The following is a 22,729-nucleotide window of genomic DNA, read 5'->3' as shown; positions in this document are numbered from 1 at the left end:
TTAATTCCCTCCCTCTCAAAATAATCATCTATGTACTTTCTTCTGATCAGCCGGGGTTTTGACATGTCTGGAGTAACCAGACGCCTCTTGCTTACACTTCAGAAATGTTTTAACATAATCCTTGAACAATGCATCTGTCTTGTTTGAAAAATGCCACACTTCGTCAATGGTCACAATCTGGTATCACTTTTTAACAGCTTTGTGAAGCTCAAACGACACCCACACACACTTGACAGCTGTCTGTCACTATCGCCATGCATACATTCACCCGTTTGGTTCATATCTTCAATACACATTCTGCACAAGGGGAACATAAGCTTGTTGTGACATCTGTGGGGAAGGACAGGATGGAACAAGCCTTTTGATGGGAGCACAGTACGTTTCACAAACCCAAAATAATTATCAATACAGTCAAAATCCCTATGAATAATCTGAGGGTTGCCAGCTGGGTACCGTTTCTTCGCTTGAACAGTTGGATACAGAGTGGTGAAGTCATAGTATCTGATTTTTTCACCGTCATTTTCAGCCTTGTGATACAGCTTCAAGATGTTTGTACATCAGCCAAAGAGAGCCTGTCTAGGGTCAAGGCGCTCTGGTTTTTTGTAACCAGTCAGAAATGCTTGAACAGCAGGGTCAGAGTTTACTAGCGATGCCCATTCACATTCCCACATCACCACAACCCGAACACCATGACGTGTTTCTAAGGCAGCCATTTTCTCCCTGAACATGTGATACATCTGTCCGTAGGAGACACTGGTGACAGGATTCAAAGCCACCTGAGCATGGCATTTGACACATCCATGAAAAAAGCAGCCTGCAAATTCATAACAGGTGTTTGTGGAGGCATTGTATCCGTCCACAAAGTACGGCCCCACACGCTGCTCACCGCCTTTGAGCGCATGTTTTATCATGCCGTTTTCTGTGTGGGCGACATATTCAAGCCACTTCAGAATATGTCTTATTCTGGCTGGTGTATGCCCCCTCGTACATGAGAGCTATAGTGTCTCTGGGCAGAAACAACATTTTGAACAACCCCATACAGCTAGATGCTAGTGTGGTGAATGCAAACGGATCAAGCTGTGTGCACCGCAGAAAAGTCTCACGGTAAATCGGACAAGCCTTTCGCAGAATTTCAACATTATTAACACAATAACGCTGAATCTCTGCTTGAAAATCAAAGACACCATCACACACAGTGTTATACCAACTCAAAAAGACCGTTCTCTCACTCATGCTGTCATAGCTGTAGTAGGAGGGCTCGGGGTATTTACCGATGTAATGCTCATTCTCTCTAGTGTTGAACTTGTTTGGGAAGTACCCTTTCTCGTGTTTTTGCCAGACGCAAGGGTAGAAAGCCGAAGGAATCTATCCATCGCTGCCTGTATGTGCTGTCATACATCAAAACAACCATGCTACCCCTCATCATCACCATAGGGGTGATACCCTGGTGTCTAGACTTGCATATGCATTTACAATCAGGACATTTTAGACTATTGCCAGGATGACTATGGCACAGTGTAAGACAGACATTGCAACGCTGCTTACAATTGTGATACAGAGGGGTTTCATAAGTATTATAGCAATACGTATAGACCTATGAGCCACCTAGAAAGCCAGTCTGATTTTTGATCAGGTAGTAGTGCTCTGCATGTAAATACAGCCAAACTGTTTGTGGGTGTGGTGTATCACGGGTCTGGAAACACTGCAGGCATTTGCGTCTGGCGGTGTGGTGGAAGAATATGATTTTTACATCCAAGTGTTGTTCAAATCTAGCCGCATCAGAGAACGAGACTTTGTGCATGTAATCAAAACCAACGGCACTGTGCAACTGTTTTGCAACTTCCAATTTTTCAGCCTCAGACATGCACACATTGGCAAAATGTGCAAGGCAGAGAGAGAAACACAAACTCCCCTATTGCCAGGACTGTACAGAAACTGTCTTTTTGGATAAAATCTCATCACAAGGAACAGACCCCAGCCTTAATCACGCACCACCATCGCTTCTACCCTGTGCCACTGTGACTATAAACTCCAACTCATCAGTTATAGATGCATCATTACTTTAAAAAACTTGTGAAACCTCCTCAATGAACAAATCCACATTGTATTCATCATCAGATTTTAAAAACAGTCTGTACATCACTAGCTAGGGAGGGGCCTCTCAATACAACATCTAAAAACAATACCGGGTGCTGAATCCCCCAAAGCACACTTGATTACACCTGACAGACTATTTCTAAATCTGGCAGGTACAAGCTCCATATTATCACAATTGATGTCTCTAAAATCAGTGCGCTTACGCAGTTCAAAAGCATTAAAAGCAGATATGTCCCTGGCATGCACATGACTTCCACCATTGGTAGAAGGGGAGTCAGACACAACCTTAGATTCTCCTGCACAAGTCTGTGGAAATTCAACATTTCTACTGGACACTGTCTAACACACTCTAATGGCACTTCACACTCATACAGACTCAGTGGCACCCACAGCGACACCCCGGCACCAGGGACAACAGGAATGCCCACATTCATCAAAGCATTGATTGGACAACTTGACAATGGTACTTCACACTCAGCTACAGACACAGCAGAGTCCCCAACATCAAGCTCTGCAGGATTATTCACATGAATCACACCTACATTTATCAAAGCCCTGTTCTCAGTACTGGACAATGCCATATCATCGCCGTTTACACACACCCTTGAGCCATTAGCACCAATAACCACTGGATTATCTATCAAAGCCTTGATGTGAGTACTGGACGATGGTATATCATCGCCATTTACACACGCCCTTGAGCCATTAGCATCAGCAGCAGTAGCAATACAATTGGCCCATTTTTTTTTACTTTTCTTGAAAACCTGTGTATTATTGTATTTTGTTTTTTAAACCAGCCGTCTCAATGCAAGATAATCATATTCCATGTTAGATTCGCACGGCGTATCAACATCATCATTCTGACTGTTACATGCATCACACCATGTCTCAGGGTCATGTCTGAATTTTTTGGCGGGGGGGGGTATGTTACATGTTACTGGACGGATAGATGCACACTATAAACTACTATTATGGGAAACTGTACACAGGTCAAAACAGCGTCACTGTTGTATGAAAAAAACAATACTATTTTGACTCTGATAACGCTTTCACAAGGTGGGTAAGAGGTCCGGCTATATTATGATACAACCCGTGCAAAACCGCTATATTTTTTTGCAGTTTCTAAGTGTCAGCAGCGTGGATCCTTCTATACAGCACAGCAGATTTCCTTTGGGCTTTAACCATGTTTAATAATATTTTGTTGCTTCACTGTAGTTTGTCAATTTTTTTACTTGTAGACCTCTAATTCTTTAATACTGTAATTCAGAGATTTTGCCATCCACAGCGCATCCCAATTGATCAAAGCGTGTACTAACACTGTTACACAGATCTTCTACCCCATCAAATTTATTTACCGCCCCATTACCAACAACGTCACACAGGCCATTTGCTGACTGCACTGTCCGCACCAAATCACTGCTGTTACAAAGATCATAAAAGTTGCTCAAATCGAGCAACTCTGGTGACCCTGGGACTTCCAACTGTTCTGCTATAAGATCTTGTAAGCCATCCCCCTGCCACACACAATCAGGTAATGCCTCGAAAATGTCTATGGGTGTGTCAGTGAAGTCTATGTTATCAACTAAACAGAGCAAATCACCAAGCTACAAAGTAGGCAGTGTATCAGTTGTAGTTGCCCTAGTGTCCACACACACACTTTGCAATGACACTGCTTGTTGGATATCGAGCTGCGGGCTTGCCTCTCCCTCTTCTCTGAGGAGCGTTTCAACAGCACGCCTTGCCTCGTCCTGCTCCTCCGCCACCGGGTGTGCAGAGAAAGATTTAAATTCAGATTTAAATGCACAAACATACACATACATTTTTTAAAGGCATGATAAATAGACATATTAAGTATCAAATCACTGTTTCACACAGAATACCGGCATATACATGCTGCTCACCATTTGTATGTGGATTTAGAGACTGCAAAATCACCCTCTTCTGCAAAGGTGATTCAACACCAGAGGTAGACGGTACAACTAGTTAAAAACAAAAAAAACAATATAATCAGATTTAGAAAGAAAATACCTTTATTGATGATAAAGGATATGTATACAACTATATATATTTAACTATTAAATACCGACCTTCCGTATCAAAGAGAGGAATGTCTTCAACATTAGTCGACCTGGTAACACACCCACGGCTATCTAATAGATAAAATGTTTAAGTAGAGAAAGAAGGTGGTGAGAATGAGTAATAAAACTAATCAGAGGTGACCGTCTTGACAAATACAAGTGCGACTTCAGAGCTCTGCAATATAACTATGGCCCCTCACTGAAGTTGGGGGGGGGGGCAATTGGGTCAACAAAATATCAGACTTTAACACGAGAGATCACTGTTCGTTTCCATTTCCAACTATGTGTTTTTTCTACTTTTTTTTTACTGTGACATTGATTGTCCTGCCTATTTTCTTAGCCCAAAATTTGACACATTGCGGACTGTACACACTACAAGCACACTAACTGCACATGCACTAGTAAACAGGACACTTATCTCATGTACTGTATTCCTATTCTCATTGAACCTCTTAACAGGCCATCAGTGTCATGGTATTGTCCCAGTCTCATTGTTATCAAGGAAGTGGCTATGTATCAGTGGTTGTGTATGTCCTGTGATTACCTTGCAGCCCACTTAGCTGGTTAGTGTTTTTTGCATTTGGCCCGCTGGCATTTAAGGCTTTGTTGAACCTACTTACTGTGTTTTCTGGGTTTTTGGTTTTCTGTTTGCTCTGTGTTTCCCTCCTGTGTTCCTGTGTTTGCTTTTCCCTCCACACCTGCCCTGCATTCAGTCTCGTTAGCCTTGCCCTGCACCCTGTGTCTTCCCCAGTCAATTAGCTCCCAGCTTACCCTTGTGTCTTACCACCTGTTCCTTGTTTCATTAGCTCAGTTTGTATTTAAGTCCCGGTTTGCAGTTCAGTTTTGTTGGATCCTTTGTTCAATTTTCTCTGCTTTGTTCTGTATTCTGTTTCTATTTTGACCTGCCAGCTTTGTTTTTGCCTGCGCAAGCCTTTAATAAAGAGGTTTCTTCAGCCACGCTTAGCCTGCACTTTCCTGCATTCCTGCATTTAGGTACACCTGCTCCATTCCACTTAACAGTCAGACAGTTAAATACACAAACTGTGCTATGAACACAACTCTTATGTTAAAGTGGGTACTCATGCAACATATCTTTGGAAAGTTCTTGAGATTCGATTGATGCAAACCATTTCAAGATACAATCACAATAGCAGGTACAATCGATGCATGTATGCATTCTGTAAGGCATCTATGCATGCGTTGGCATCTTTGTGTACCTGCATAGACTGCATTTTACAAGACAGTCTATGACATTTGATTGTTTTGAATTATTTCTTTTAAATGGATAAACAATTTTAATCATCGGACATAGATTTTAAGTTGTTTTCATGAGACCAGACCAAGGGCCCTGCAGCGGCTCTTCATTCATAATGCTCTCTGATCAACCGTGACTTACTCTACATACTGGGTCCACTTGTTGGACCTGTGTCAGCAAGTGTCTGCTGCTTGTTGTCCTTCTCCTTGGGGGTACACCTCTGATAAAACCATACCCGGATTGGAGCCCCTGCATGTAAGTGTTAGTCTCTGTCCCTCTGCTAACTGGTACAAGTTTCTCGCTGCCTACTAGCTGCAATATACTGTTGTTGGACCCCAGTATTGCCCTTTGCTGCTTTCCTGTCCCCTTAGTTACCACCTCAACATAAAAAAAATAAACTTAGAAATTCTATATGGCTTCACTCATTGCTCCATCTGGCTATGTGAATTGTGTCTGTCTGAGTCAGAAGATAGTGGAACTGCAGGGGAGGATATCCACACTTTATCAAATCCAGAACGTGGAGAGAATGATTGATACCATCATTCTTGGTTCTGCACAGACTAACACCACATCTGGATATGTGAACTCTCCTGTTCCCTGTCCTGCCTTGGGTTCACCTGCTGCTGGGGCTGCTGTCATCAATGCACCTCCAGCTGTTGCTGCTGCTGGTCGGGCCTCTGTCTATAACAATGACCTCCGAGTTTTAGCTAAACCCAAGGTCCCTATTAATTAAATACCACTATATCCTGAGCCCTGGACTGATGTCAGTAAAGGTCATCCAAGACAGAGGAGAGTGTCCCTCTCTTGCTCTCCCACAACCTGTGGCATCCCGCTTGAAAACAAATTTGGCATTCTCACCTTACATGATGATGATGATGATGATGATGATGATTTCCCAGCACTGTCTGACACTTCAACACCTACCTTTTCCGCCACTGTCTGCAACACCCCCAGCCCTCTGCAAAGTCAAGCCCGGCCTATCCACTGCACCAAGTACTTGTTGCTCCAAGCCGTACTTCACTCTGGCACCGCTGGATCATTCCTTGGTGCGTCAGGTCCCTGCCACCGGGTCAGCTGCTCAGGGCAGTCACACCAGCTGTCCCCCTGTGCTTATTGTGGGATCGTCTAAGGTCCGACATGTGCAGATCAACAGGTACCGCACCTCCTGCAATCCAGGTGCCCTCATTAAAGACATTAACACCTCTGCTCTCCAGATGCTGCAGCGTCAACCATCTTTATCCTCTGTGGTGTTGCATTTGGGATCTAATGATCTTAAAATGCAGCAATCTGAAAAATTTAAGGAAGATTTTGTCTGCCTCATTGATAATGTTTTGAACTCTGATAAATAGTGCATAGTCTCAGGACCAATACCTTTCCCTTGTTTTGGAGATGTGAAGTTTAGTAGACTTAGACAGCTGCATATTTGGCTTAAGGGCTACTGCTGCGACACAGGAATACCATACGTGGACAATTTCGCTGCATTACACAGAAGAGTGGACCTCTTCAAGCCTGATCGCCTCCAACCAAAATAAGCAGGATCTTGTCTCCTATCCATGAATATTGAACTCACACCGCACTCCTGCAAAGCTTTTAACACCTGACTTCTGGTGAGACCGACCAATTTTAATGCCACTGTCAATTATTGTAGTATTTCAGTAGTAGTGAGTCAAAGCTGGCTTAACAATCAAAGTGTTAATCATAGGAGTGTTGATACAAATAACTTGATCACAATTCAGTCTGTCAGCGCGCCACAAAGTGAGGCAAGATGTCATGACTCAAACACTGGGGAGGCAGTCGATCTTGGCATGCAAAGATTTTTGTATCGCAGTGGCTTGGGCTGTATCCATATGAATGTGTTCTGTTTTACTACATCAAGGTATGGGTGGAACAAGCTGACCCTGACATCTTCATGTTTACTGAAACATGGTTATCAGAAAACATCAAAAATACTGATATCGCCTTCATAACTATAATGTTTTTTTGTTGTGATCGGCCTACTGAGGGAGGAGGTGCTGCTATTTTCGTGAAAAGCTGCTTTTCTGTCTCTGTTGTTACCTCCATAGTGAAGCTGAAATGTTTGGAACTGCTGGCTGTAAGTGTTAGTATTGGGAAAAATAACCCTGGAAGGATAATAGTTATTGGAGTTTATTGCTCATTCTCTGTACCTGTGGGAGCATTAAATGATTTGTTTGATTTGATATCCAAATTTGACAATTCTGAACTTCTTATCCTAGGGTATATGAACATCAACTAGCTAACTGATGCCGCTGATAATTTAAAAAACCTTTGCAATGAATTAAACCTTTCGCAGCTAATTACCTCCCCTACCAGGCTGGACCTAAAAATTAAAGGAAAGGCCACACTTTTAGACATTATCTTAACAAACAGACCTCAGCATTGTAAATCCAGTGGTGTTTTCCCCCTAGACTTCAGTGACCATTGCCCAACAGTATGCATACAAGACACAAAACTGCATAGATCTAAACTTTTTTCTGAGCAAGCATTTTTATGTGACTTGTACCACAGTGATATTGGGTTTACTGCATTTGGCTTTAAATTATTTTATGCAAACATTTAATTCTATTACAGACAAGCATGCACCTTTTGAAGAAATTCAGAATTAAAAACAGGAACAACCCTTGGGTTTGTTCAGAAATCACTGAATTATTACATAAAAGGGATTTGGCCATTCTTTTAAATGCAGACTCTCATTGGCTATTGTAGGCTGTGGACAGGACATGGAGGCTGCTATCGGATCAAGTGAGGTGTCAATCACAAGATCAGAGTGCACCACCATTTAATACCAAGGTATCATTTGTTGAAACAACATTCAGTATATTATGTTCAATAGCAAAGCAGGGAGTCGTCTTACATATTTACATAACTCAAGGTCCACTTAGCAGCTGTATCTGGAGTTTTCAAATGCTCCAGAATCTCATGGCCTTCATCAGTGGATGGAGTTTGCTCAGTTGTCTAGGTTCAGTGTCATTACATGACATACGTATGAAACTTCAGTCCTATGAGAGTAAATGGTCAGATATGGGGAAAATGGTAACGCCTGCCTCTGTTCAACAATGGTCTTTGGCATCATATGTGGATGTGGTCCTTGATCTTTCTCTGGCTATTCCCTGATTCCTGGTCCATGACCTTTGACCTCTTCCCAGTGGATGCTGTGTAAGTGGTTTTGGTCTGGTTTTGTTTGTTTCTAGTGGTGAGTCTTTTGACTCAAACTTGTTGTTTCATTGATGTAGTGTTCCCCAAAGCTGCACAGCACAACACCAAGCTTCCTCTCAGAGGGGTCTGATCTTAAAGTCCAATTGAAAATAAATTGCTTTTTTTTCTTCGTCTGCTACTGCATACATGAAGCACTGTAACTCATTAGTTCTGTGTTCTCCTTTTGAGAGAAAACTCTGAAACCAAAAGCAAGACATTTTTATTGTATAAACTCTTTGGCTTCATGATGGCACCCCCTCATTTTGCAGTAATTCGATGGAATGCGGTTAGTTCTGTGTCTACATAGATGGAGACATTATTTCGATACAGCAAATCAAATTTTGCATAAACAGATAATGTGGCGTTCTGTCATAGGTGGAGCAGGAACAGGTGTACTTTCTGAGAAATTCTGAGAAATATATACTGTGTACATCACAGCAGGAAGGTGAGAAGTTAAATCACTGTTGGTCTGATAAAACCTGTTTCTTTCCTTTTGCTAGATAATTTTTCTTGGAAATGATCTACATGATACCACATGTTCCATACATATAGTGTATGTGTAGTAAATATGAATTCAGTTTGTGATAATGGACATTTATACAGTATATATGAAAATGTTGACCTAAATAAGATATGTCATGTATTTGTTGCAAATAAAAGGAAGTATGGAAGGTCAATAATTGTATTCAGATGTTTTTTAATGCTTGTAATCTGCAACATGACTTGTTCATGTACTCTTGACTTGGGTTCTGGGGTATTACATTTAGCCATCTGCATGCATAAAATATTTACAATGCATTTGGCCTTGTGGGATCTTCTGACATCCTTTACAATATGTTCTGCCCTAGTAGAGGTAAGACAGAGCCTTAGGGTGCCTTCCTTTTGCACTCACACTACCTCTTCCCTCTTGAACCCTAATTGCCTAATATGAGTCGATGTCCATGGAGTTTTGCATGAAATAAATCAATGTTTTCCCAGGACATGATGAAAAGCACTGATCCTGCAGCCTGTAAGCCTGAATCTCTTAGTGTACTGTACCTACTGGATGTAAGCATGCACATACACACAGCATATAACCTTTCTCCTGACACCCCAGATGTTCCACTGAGAGCGCTTGTCTCCAGCAGACCAATATAACCTTCAGGCCTTAACTAAAGATTGACATGATGGCTATCAAGGGAGGACTAGTTGAATGGAATGCAATGAATTATTTAACAGTCAGAGTAGTAAAGAGAGGGGAAGCATGGCGAATTAGTGGGTGTTTTTTGGTTTTTTTGTGGACTTGTTTTTGGTTCATTATGCACAACATCCTATCTGAATTTTTCCATGCTCAGTGAAGAGTCCCTGTAGTTTGGTACTCAAGGCCCCAAAAGCAGGCTACGTTTAATGAATGGAGAGGGTGGTGATCCGCGCTAATCAGGGAGAAGAATTTTTCAAAAGGACGCTGAGCATGGTTACTCTATAAAAATCCATTATTAATATGCTCTCTGAATCCGTGCCAATACAGACTGAAATTCAGTTATGCGGAAGAGGTATGTAAGTATCAGTAACTGAGGTCAGATGCAATGCAAACAGACACACACCTCTTAAAACCACTATAAAACATATAAACAAGAAAGCACTCAGAGAGCACACACGTCTACCAGAGTGAAAAACCCTTTATGTTTGTTATTTCTTAACAACAGAAAATGTTCAGCAATATTTAATCCCAATCATGATCTACAGAACATTGTGATAGACAATCATAGGATACATCTTTCAGAGTTATTTGATTCGTTTAGTAGTTCATGTGGAAATTGCACAATATTCAAACATGCTAATGGCCAGATTAAAAATTGGATAGAAATTGACTGTTTTGCCCTATTGACCCTACACCTACCACCATCTGTGGGTTCTGTATACAACTGGAATAATACTACCTGGCCTGAAGGTTTGTGTGTGTCAGTTTGTGGTTATTGATTAAACACAACTTTGTTTAGAAATATGCACCATATGCGCACAATTAAATAACTTGGTCTTAAAACTAGATTTTGACACAAGTCACCTCTACAAGCCAATTCAGAGTCCAACAAAACTAGCTGAAAATGTGGGGCAAGTTTCACAAAAGACTTTTACTATGGCTTAAATCTAATAGTTTGACTTCAGATAGATGTCTAAATTCATCTGTTGCACAAAGCAAAGAAAAAAAGTCAATTCTTTAAACAATAGTCAGGAGGGGTTATTGTTGGATGTTACGGGACAGAGTGAACTCAGCAGCCACACAGTTTTCCGTTCTCTAGTTCTTGGTTTAGCATCTTCAGTTTAGGCTAACCCATTGTTGCTAACTTTGGAGCTAACTCCCTTCACTTAGGCAGCACTTGAGGGTCTTGACAAGCTATAGCATTTATTAATTGACACATTGTACATTGTTGTTTACATTTTCCTCTGCTCCGCTTGCGTTCACCAACACTTTTCTAACGCTTGCTCTTTCCCGATCACTACACAAACATATTATGCAATACCATATCCCTTAATGGAGCTACGCTACCAATAGTTTCCCAGGTAACGACACAGAGGTTGACTCACGTACCGGAACAGTGCTGCACAGGAGGCTCCCAAACACTATTGATTTCCGAATGAATGGATATTTGGAGTTATTTTTGACATTAAAAATATTTTTTTGGCCTGGTGGGACTAGTCTGACCAGGAAACTACAGCCCTACCAAAGTCCCTCTTTTTGTTACTATACTTCCACCGCAGCTCAACAGAGAAACACTGTCAGAGGAAACACAAAGAGGAAATTTGATGCTTAAAAAGACTAAATGTGGCAGATATCCACTTGATATGACTAACTCAGACTGATGAAGCCTCATGTAAGCCTCAGATAAACTTTTAAATGCATATTTGTACAAAATGACAATGTGGATTTTGGCCTCCATCACTTACATTGAAAGCACATTTGAAGGGGATCTTTGAATAGTCAGTATGAACAGAATTCCTCTTGTTCATTGATTGAACACTACAAAAGACAAAAACAACTAGGATGAACTTTTTCCTCTAAAGTCACCGTCAGGACAAACTTTATAATTTTAGCCCTACTACTGCTGAGACTGTAAGAACAGCAAAATCATCAGTACAGTGTTATTCCCTCCTGACATTTACACAGTACAAACCAGCTGCAGGTTTGTCCATATCCATTTGCATCTGAGTGCAATGAGTTCAGTGCAGGTGCACATGGTTTCACAAAATGAGAAAATAAAATAAAATAGTGCATGGACACCACTATAGCAGAGTTTTATAAATATTGATTGTTTGAATGCAAAGACTTGCTACTGAGAAAATGACCCAGTGCCCACACTAATTACTCAGCCTCCGTCGCCTTTAATTACAGTGTTTATACACTAACAGCTTCATAATCATTCAGTATACTGTACATTCCAATGTTTATCATTGAACAATAACAGCTAATCTGCAGTGCATTACAGGTGTTACTGTTGTCTATGGCAAGATTAGTGGTCAGTGTTCACTTGTTCACACACACAGTGTCCATGTGACTGTGTTCCTCTGTAATCCAACAGACTGACTCTCTTTAGTAAACTCAAGGCCAAATCCACAAAGAATGGATTGGGCCCGCTAATAGCGCCGTCTCCAAACTGAGAAAGAGCAGTGGTAACCTTATTAACACCAGATCAATCAGGATTTGACGGTAATTAATATTGTGTGTTCTGCTACACATCTACACAGATCAGCTGTTACACACTGATTCCAGGTTCATACGGTGGAATTGTTTGTAATAAAGCAGATTCTTACTGTATGGATGAATCCTGAGCTCCACCAGAGCTGTCAGGACATTTTTATCTTTAATAGCTGAAAGTCCGAGATAAGCCTACCACCTCATACCCACTTGATCCCCCTCAATGTCTGACGGAAGATTTCACCCTTGATATCATTCAATATCAATTCAGTATCATTCAAGCCTCACAAACTTGAAGATCTGAAGAGAGAGAGAGAAAGAGAGAGAGTGAGGAGTGAGTGTGTGCGCACTTAACACCAACTATCTGAAGACACTAATAACTCCACCCTAACTGTGTGTGGCAATTAGCGCTGGTCTTTGTGAATTAGACTGTTTGTAACAAGGCCTATTTGCCCAGAAAGGCACCAATTTTGTGCTGAATGCATGAATATTACCTTATTTACATACATGCAAATGGAACAGGAGCACAGGGACGCTATTGCTATTGCTTGGCAGCGCAATTTGTGGTGCATTTCACCCTTTGTGGGTGCTTTGTGAATTACACACTGTCTTTTTGTCTCATTTGCACAGGTTTAGTGGCCGCAAAAGCCGCCTGGATTTGGCCCTCTGTGTGTTCAAGCAAGTGGCATCTGCCACGGCTTGAGGCTAAAGCCAATGCGTAAATATGCTCCATGCTCAAACTGACTCCCATCCATAAAGCCTGAAGTTCTCTCTAGAAGTGCTAAGTCAGTCATTTTTTTCAACAAGTCATTATACTCTCAATCGCTAAATTCAGACCCTCTAATAAGTTTACTGGTGGTCATTTTGGAAATCAGTGCTCTGTTAATAAGATTTGAAGACTTATAGTGGCTTTGATGTCTGCTGTGTGGGTGTTGATTGACTGCTGTGATTGACAGTTGGCTCACCTGCTGCTCTCACTGGCTCCAGGGCTCATACTGAGTTGGAATACTGTCACAATATTTCACTAAGTTTAATGTGACTTGATAACAATACCTTCCCTGTTAGCACAACTTACCTAAAGTAGCTAATGTTAGCCCAAGTGTACAGCACTTGGTGTTCCCAGTAAGCTAGTGTTAGCTTGGTTCCGAGGTAGCGGGGCGTATTTGCAGAGCATGAAAGGCAACACCCAGCACTCCTTATTTGGAAGCTCCTGGCTCAAAACGGAAAGATGGCACCAACCATAAACTGCAGCTCCAGCCTTCAAACCAGCTCCAATGCAAACCAATGGGTGATGTCACAACTCGCTACATCCATCCTTATATACAGTCTGTGGTTTGAACCAAATGTCCTGCTCACCTAGCATTAGCATCAGCCGTTTCTTCCAAGAAGCGCTAACATCAGATAGCATTACTGACAGCTACGTCAAACAGCCAAATCAACTTCTGAACAAGAGACTTTTTTGAGAAGCTTTCACATTATGGTTTAGTTTTTATTCGTTAACATAATGTAACACATTTTGTCATAGTTGACAAAGGTTACTTTTCATTCAGTTTGTCTAATTTTCATTGTGGAAAAAAAGGTCGTCAACCAATTTTTTTCAACATAGTCTCCATTGACATAATAATTCTGCTAACCTGGCAAATGCTGTAATCTCAGTATTGTATGTTGGCAGATAACATTTTGAAAGTACAAGTTTGTTGCTTTTTTAACTGGCAAAATGGCACTGTGCAACCTTACCAGATCTCACAGTGGTCGGACTCTGCATTGAAGCAGAAGATACAGCTGAATGAAAATGTCCACAACGCCACTGATTTTGTCTGAATCAAGGATTTGCCTTTTTGCTCGCCTTAAACTGATACTCCAACTAAGTGTAACTTTTGAACATCAAACACTCTGTCTGATAAAAGCAGTTGTTTGTGGTGTACATTCAAAATAATAAGTGTATGTCTATGCATCACCTCTGATAGCTGAAGGAGTGATCAGCCAAGGAAAAATACATTTATTTTATTCAATGCATTATAGCCTAATTCTGTTGAAATTTACATGTACTGCACAAAATTAAATTGACCTCAGGTCGGTAACTGTAGTTGTAAACAATGTTTTACAAACAATGGTAAACACTGTACTCAGAGTTAATTGCTTGGATCCAGGGAAACAACAAAATCCCTAGAAGGGAATATAAAATGGGTCAAGCAGTCAGACGATCAGACAGGTGAAAGCAAACCCCCAGGACAGACAAACTCATTTTGAAGAGAAAACAAGGGTAAATGTTAAATTCATCACCCATGCTAGTGTAAACATCCATCACAGTTTAAAGACCCACTTCCTTATTCAACTCTGACCTACTGTTCATACCAAACTGTCTTCTTGTGCCGTCAGGGATTATTAGTGACATTTCAGGTGCGCCCACTTGTAGCTTTACCTCCAAATAAAGTGCTTGAGATTATCTGGATGAACTGCTGGGTTCTTAACAACCTGTCTGGTGTGTCTTGCCCTGTCAAATTTCTTTGTAGGGATGTCACCATGATCCCAGATCTTAACAGTTAAAAATTGGTGTGTACAATGTTATTGTTACTGGTAGAAATGATGGCCAAAACTACAATTATAGGGCCGTAGTTGAAAAGTCTCCTGAAAAGCAAAATAAGCACTAGAAGGATTCCATTCAGAGAAAGCTGGACTCATTTGGAGCCTATGCTTCTTTTATCACTTTCCACTTTTCCTTTGGTATGAAACAAACAAACAGAAGCAGGTACGGTTTACTAACCTCACATTACATCTGGGTATTCAAGTTTCATATTATTTCCAAACCAAACAAAGTCAGAGACATGCAGGGCTGAACCGCTCATTGACCACATTAAAGTTATACTCCAACAGATTTCAGTCCTGATTGATTGGGCAAAACCAGTAGTTACTATGGAAACAGAAAGTGTTTCTAAAGCAGCTACTTTCTGAAAAACAAACTCATGTTGTTTTGATAAAGAGGTCAATCAATAATCATTACAATTGTAGTCAGATTTCATTCTGCACATGATGTGTAGTTTCCCACACAACAGCAGGACACAGTACAAGGTACATTGCTGATGAATCGTAGGTGTGCAGCCTGTCGCCTGCAGCTCCTTCTTGTTCAAATACTTCCTACAATGTTTAAAACTCCTCCACTGATGAAAAATACAGAAAATAACCATTTTCTTGTTTTGTAGATGCATGTTTGATGAATGATGGCTGTCAGTGTTATCTGCTGTGTTAAACATTGTGTTTCCTGTGACTGTCTCACAATAAATCATCCTGTGTTTCACCAGTTGAATGCTTTAATAGTAAGGTAATAATAACTCTTGCTGTAGTAGAGTGAACAGTAAACAGAGAGGCTGATTATAAATGACATAAAATTAAAAACAATAACTCTGGATTATATTAATTATTTCCTGTGAATCCTTCATGCATAAAACCCAGGATTTTATGTATTATAAAAATTTAAATCCAGTGTGGGAATGGCAGACTCTGCCACTAACACTGAATAGTACTACATAGAGAGGTAGTTACAGATTTTGATTACATTTAATTGCTGATTAACTTGTTGGCTGCTAACTTTAATCTTAATTATAACCTGACCCTGCAGCTCCCCTCAGGTTTATGGAGTGCTTTAGCATCTTTCAGCTGATTGTTTTGGTTTTGCCCACAACTTTAATGTTTGGTTTAATCTCACCGTTTTCAATAATGTCTTTCCAGCAGCAGCAGGCAGCTTTCATGTCAATAATATGTCCACCTCCTCCTCAGCTGTGCTGCACAATTATAAATTAGAAGAGGGTCCTGTCAGTCTATCTGTGGCTAATGATCTTCCATCCTCGGCCACACCCTGGAGGTTTCAATAGCACTTTTCCTCCCCATCTACCTCTTTCATGCTTTAATCAAGAGTACATCAACCAGGGCACTGTAACACCCCTCCCCCCAACACACACAAAAAAAACCTGCATCCTGCTGTCCTCCCTCCACCAACATTCCTTTCACTGTCTCATGTATCGACTGTCTCCTTCTATCTGTCTTTGTGGTATCAGCCCCTCCCGTAATTTCAAATCTACCTTGCATACTTCTTTCTTCTTTCTCCCTCCTCTCTCCCCCCCTGTCTCCTGTGTGCCAGAGCACAGGGATCTCCCCAGGGACCATCCTAATTAGGCCATAAAAACCAGGGAAGTGAAGGAATAAAAGAGAACAACCTCATGTCGTCCTGCTTTAGCGCCTCATAAGGCCACGTACCAGTGATAATTATGGCAAATGAACAAGATTAAAAGAGAGGGATGTATATATAAGTATGCACAATTAGGTTTTTTTTTGGGGGGGGGGGTGTATATGGCAGCAATACAATTATGCAATAAAAATATGCTGAATGCTCTGAATCCTTGGAATAGAATAATTCATATGCTATTTTGGGTCAGCTTGTTGTATAGAATCCGCTTTTTAGATTCAGCTGCTCAGATGCAAGCTTCTGCAACATGAAAGAACTGGTATTTTATTTAACCCTTCAGTTCCACAATCCATAACCTACTAGCATACACTGAAAAAGATCAAAGTTGTATCTGAAGTAAGCCCCATCTGTAAAGAAATAGTTAAACATTTTGAGAAATCTGTTTTTTTTTTTTTTTTTTTTGGTTTCTTTCTGAGAGTAACATGAAGATAAATATAACTGTCATGTCCGTGTGTTAAGTATGGAGCTTGAGACGGGAATTAGAATAGCTTAGCATAATGACTGGAAGCAGGAGGAAATGGCTAGCCTGGCTCTGTCCATCGGTACAACAGTAACACTGCTAAGGCTCACTAACTTGTGTATGGATTTAACAAACATGATGGAATATATTGGCGCTTCCAGTCTTTATGCTAAGCTAGGCTAATTGCCTCCATGCTCTGTACTAAATACACAGATATGACCATCTTACTCTTGGAAAGAAAGTAAAAAAGCATATTTCTCAAACTTTTGGACTAATCCTTTAAAGTTCAAGGACATCTCTGGTTTTACAACCGGTCTTATTTTTTGTTCATCATTGCTATCGGTAATGATGCATATTTATTGCTGAGGTGTGAGTACACAGCAACAATTCTAAAAGAATGCTAATGGGACAAGAAACAAACAGTCACTGCTAATGTCCACTAGACATTACTCATGTTGCTTTACAGCTCCGTTGCAGATGCCTTTCAGCCAATGTCCACTGGATACATGAGCATAGTGTCTTACATGCAGCTCTTCCTCTACTAAAAGACACAAACACAAAAACACAAAAACACAGATAGAGAATAGAGACGAGTGCTAGAGTTCAGTAATTAAAAAGAATAAAGTACAGCCACCAAGTATCTGTTAACACATCAATCATAAATAAGCTGCAATAGGCTTTTAATATACTCAACCACGTGTTTTTTTTTTACTGTAACCATGACGACAGTGGTCCCCTAACCATAAAGTAGTGACCTAACCACAATGTTTCCCTAACCTTACCTTAACACAGCACTTATTTTAACCCAAACCACAATCTTTCTTTAAACCTAACCAAGTGTTTTTTGTGCCTAAACCTGAAATATATCTATTTTTGAACAATTTGACTATTGGGAGATTTGGAATGGTTTTGGAAGATACAGACAAATGAGGGGCATCAGATCAGAAACCGTCCATATGAGTTGTTCTGGAGTGCATGGACCAGCAATGTATTTTGTCGTTTCATTTGGAGGTCTTCTTGTTTTAACAATAGTCTTTCCACTTAGCTTAGAAAAAAATGAATGTCATTGTCAGTGACTTTGGACTTAAACAAAACAATCTGATTCAGCAAAGTGGTTGGCAATATCCATATGTATTCAAAATAACACAGTTTAGATCATTTGTCAAGTGTTGCTTTGTTTACAACCTGACTGATCGTCTTGTTTCCTAACCCCTCAGTCTTTGTTAAAGAGATGACGTGTCACCACATCTCAGCAAATACTTTACTGAGAACAATTCAATCATAAAAATGATGAACAAAACGAATAACATAAGACCCAGGGCCTAACAAATCGGAATTACCCTTTAATTGTTTAGTGGGGACAGCTCCTCCAAATGATGCTCATCTTTGTGAAGTGTAACTTCTCTTTGCCTTTCCTCAGCAGGGTTTTAGTCTTTGCTCTCCAACCAGCCTGTGCTGCCCTAATTACTGTTATAAAATATTAATCTAATAATCTGAGTTAGTGAGTCTTGCAGCTTTTAGGGCTGTGATGAATCACTGCATGCGCATTAACGGTCTATGATCATAAATCATCATTAGTGAGTATCAACAAAGAGAGAGTGTTTGACTAAAACTGTCACCACCATTTATAATTTGGGTAATTATTCTACCCAGACATCTTCAGAGTTGCCTGTGTGGCTCAGGCCTGCTTTTCTGCTTTTTGCTTTGAGAGCAGTTGCACATTAAGGGATTGTATTTGTGAGAGCTTGAAAGATGTGTTCGTCCCTGCTCGGCTTTGAACTGCTCCCACCACTGAGCTGAAGGGTCAGCCATGTGCAGGAGTGCCCAGGGGCAATGGATACTACGGCCACTGTATCTGAGACCTCTGATTCTTTGTAGTTTGCAGGTTAGGTGGCTCAGGGTGGGAGGAACCTTTGAAAATAGTCTTGGCAGTTGATATGCACCTATAGAGAATACGGCATCCCTTAGCTGGGGAGCCTCTGTATTGCGGTGAAGGTCAAGAATGAGGCCAGTCTGGCGGGGAGAGGAAATGTCTGCTGCTTTTATTTGATGGCTGACTGACATCCAAGGAACAATAGTGTCACCTCTGACAGTTTTATAGTTGCAGAACTTAAGTTCGAGGGCTGTGGTAAATGTTGAGGGATTTCTGTTTGTGTTTGAAATACTTGGCTTGAAAATGGCTGAGCAGCAGTGTCACAGACAAGAATTTTAAAATGTCAAACTCCATTGTTTTAGACATAATTTAAATCAAACCAACTGTAGTTAGTCGGTCTTTGTTGCTGCTCTCTAATATCAGTGTCCCTCTTGAATAGAATCTAATAGAGCCCCAAAGCTCTGTATCTCTTTATCTCATTTCATGGGATTTCCCTCAAGAGGCTGTAATTGTCACCTCAAGGTTTTCAACACAGAGAAGGAGCATCAGAGGAAACTTTCCTCTGCTTTGACCACTTCTATCTTAAATCAGATTTGACCTTTATTCTCAGCCTCTTCATTTGAACTTGGAGCTGCTTGACAGAAAAAAAAAGTCTGTCATAAATTAAACCGTCAGCAGGCATGCAAATTCACAGGTCAGATGTTCTTTTATGATATAAGGTCTAGCTACTTTCCTTGTACACCTAATTTTGATGTGGAAAAGTGATATTGGAATTGAAATATCTGACAACTAGTGCTTGAATTAGACCAGCTCTCACCAGTACATATTAGTATCTCTGATTTTTTCCCAAATGAGTACCAGCACTTATTTTATTGAGCTGGTATGCACAGGTCTTTTAGTAAAAACAAAAACATTGGCAAAAATGTCCTTGTTGAAATGGGTTGAGACTCCAACTCAGCAAAACTCAGCAAACTATCACCCAATTAAATAGCTTTTAAAACAGCTATTGCTGTAACTGTAATTTTGCTAACAGATGCTAGCTGCAGGGCAAATCATTCTGAGGCTATAGTCCGTCATGAGCCTAGTTTTGTAAACCCATGGCTGACCTGCCCCTTTAATTGTAGACCCAAACAGCATTTGTTACCAAACATGGTTAAGAGTTAGCTGCTGGTGTGGGCAGCATAGGCAGAAGTTTAAGACTACACACCGACAGAAGAAATAAATAAGTAAACACCATGTTTAGCTGAGGCTGATGGCAATATCATTAGCCTTGCAGGCATTTGGTCACAAACCAAATATTGGGAAAATTTAAAATCTGACCACAAGGATCCCCAAAATTAAATCTGATTTATCCTCTGGGCAACATGAATGTTATAATTCTGTGGCAGTCCATCCAGTAGTTGTTGAGATATTTCAGTCTGGACCAAAGTGGTACACCAACAACGACAACGACAACCCAACAGAGCAATAGAGCCACTAGCATGGCTAAAAATTGTCCCAAGTGTATTTATTCATACTATGTCTAAATGTTGCACATTGATGCAAGTCGATAAAACATTTTACTGTTGGTAATAGTCACTTTAAGCTGGCTAAGCAGTCTGTACTGTGCCCGCTGTACCACTTCCTATCATCTTGATGAGGTGATTCACTGTTGTCAGAAAGACGCAGACACAGCTAACTGGTTTACTGGGTTAATTGGTTTGTCAGAGTTATATGACAAGTAGAAGGGGCTGTGGTGATTCATCATGTCTACAATTAAATTACCCACCTGGTGGCTATGGTAACCACAGTACAGTAATTTATCAGTCACCACTACCTCTGTCACTGTGACTTTGCCTGACACAGACTATAACTATAATTAACAGAGCGAAGATTGAGTGGTTCTTAGAGTTCCATACTAAAGGCTGTTGGTTACCAAAACTATGGAAAATGTTTCACCTAGTGTAACAGAATAATCTATTCAGCACTTGTTATCATCCAACTCTGATACAATACAAGCAGCTCTCTGTCCACCAACAAGTTTTACACATATAAATTACACCAGTGTTGTGTGGCAGGAATTCCCTACAGCGTTTGCAAAAGCTGCAGTGAAACCTGCCTTAGAGCCACTAATCCCATCAGAATGGCTTTTAATGTTTAGATTAGATTTTTTAGATTAGATTTAACTTTATTGTCATTGCACAGAGAACAACAAAATGCAGTTTTGCATCCAACCAGAACTGCAAAAAAAGCAGTGCAGTGTAATGTACATATGTATAATATATAAATAGAATAAACACTAAGGGTAATCATGAATATGCTAAGATATATACAGTGTGAACACTAGTAATAGTATGAAAGAAGTGCTAGGAAATGCAGTTTGGAGTATAATAAGAATACAATATACACACTATAGATCAGATATAACCAGTATAGACTGTGGTATAAATATGATTAAATATGCACAAATTTAAAGTACACTACATAGTATACGATAGGTCAGTTATAAGTAGTATAAATATGAATATGAATAAATATGAATACACTATGGGTCAGGTATAAACAGTATAGACAGTAGAATAAATATGAATAGCAATAATAATATTCGTAAGTAGTAGGTAGTACATAGTGGGGAGGTATCCAAGGGTGAGGGGGTTGGAGCCTTCATTCTGCACGTTTCATATCTGCAAAAGTTCAGTTACTGGAGTAAGGTATGTGGGGGTGAGGGGGCTATCACTGTGGTGCAGAGTTCAGCAAGGTGACAGCTGAGAGAAAGAAGCTGTTCCTGAACCCGCTGGTCCTAGAACAGAGATTACTGTAGCGCCTCCCAGAAGGGAGGAGGGCAAACAGTCTGTGGCTGGGGTGAGAGATGTCAGTGCTGGCAAAGCTGTGTGCCCTTCACAGACACCACTTGTGCTGGACAGCTTCAACTGTGGGGCATGGAGTACCGGTGATGTGTTGGGCAGTTTTCACCACCCTCTGTGCTTTCCAGTCTGAGGCAGCACAGTTGCCCTACCAAACTGTGATGCAGTTGGTGAGGATGTTCTCACCAGAATCTCGAGGGGGCAGATGGACTTTCCTCAGTCTCCTCAGGAAGAGGAAACGCTGGTGAGCCTTCTAGAGCAGGGTCGAGGTGTTGAGGGCTAAAGAGAGGTCCTCAGAGATGTGGACACCCAGAAACGTGAAGCTGGTGACACACTCAAGCTCCGTCCCATTGATACAGATGGAGGTGTGTGTGCTGCCTTTGGTCTTTCTGAAGTACACAATGAGCCCTTTGTGCTTCTTGGTGTTGAGGGCCAGGTTGTTGTTGGGGCACCACACCATCAGATGCTGGACATCCTCCCTGTAGGCTGTCTCCTCGTTGCTGTTGATGAGACCAAAGACAAAGACAAAGGTTCTGTAAGTTACACATTCTTTGTATATTTTTTAAATGATTGAGCATACATTTAACTTAAAGAAGCATTCATTTTTTATTAATTTGCTGGCAACAAAACAAGCTATAAACTCACATAAGGTTGATATAAAGAACACCTTAGCAAAGCTGCTTATTTATACATCTAGCAGACACAAAGCAGCATTAGCATTTATGTGGAGTTGTATTTGTGTCCAAGTGATGAATGTAAGTCCAATATTCACTCTCCTTTCAGTTCTGTATTGCTCCAGGTCCTGAAAAAAGTATCTGGCTCTTTAGTTGCTAATGTAACCGGCTAGTTGCTAGCTATGTTTGTCTGCTGTTTGGTTCTGGACAGGTAGTGTACACTGAGTTTATCAGAGCTTTTTTGGTTAGGGGTTAGGGATAGGGTTAGCAACTACGTATGGCTAAATTCACATGACATGCTGCAGTGGCCCATGTCTATTTTT

This window comes from Thunnus maccoyii, chromosome 20, assembly GCF_910596095.1.
Source record: "Thunnus maccoyii chromosome 20, fThuMac1.1, whole genome shotgun sequence".
NCBI lineage: Eukaryota > Metazoa > Chordata > Actinopteri > Scombriformes > Scombridae > Thunnus > Thunnus maccoyii.
This window is presented reverse-complemented; position numbering follows the sequence as displayed.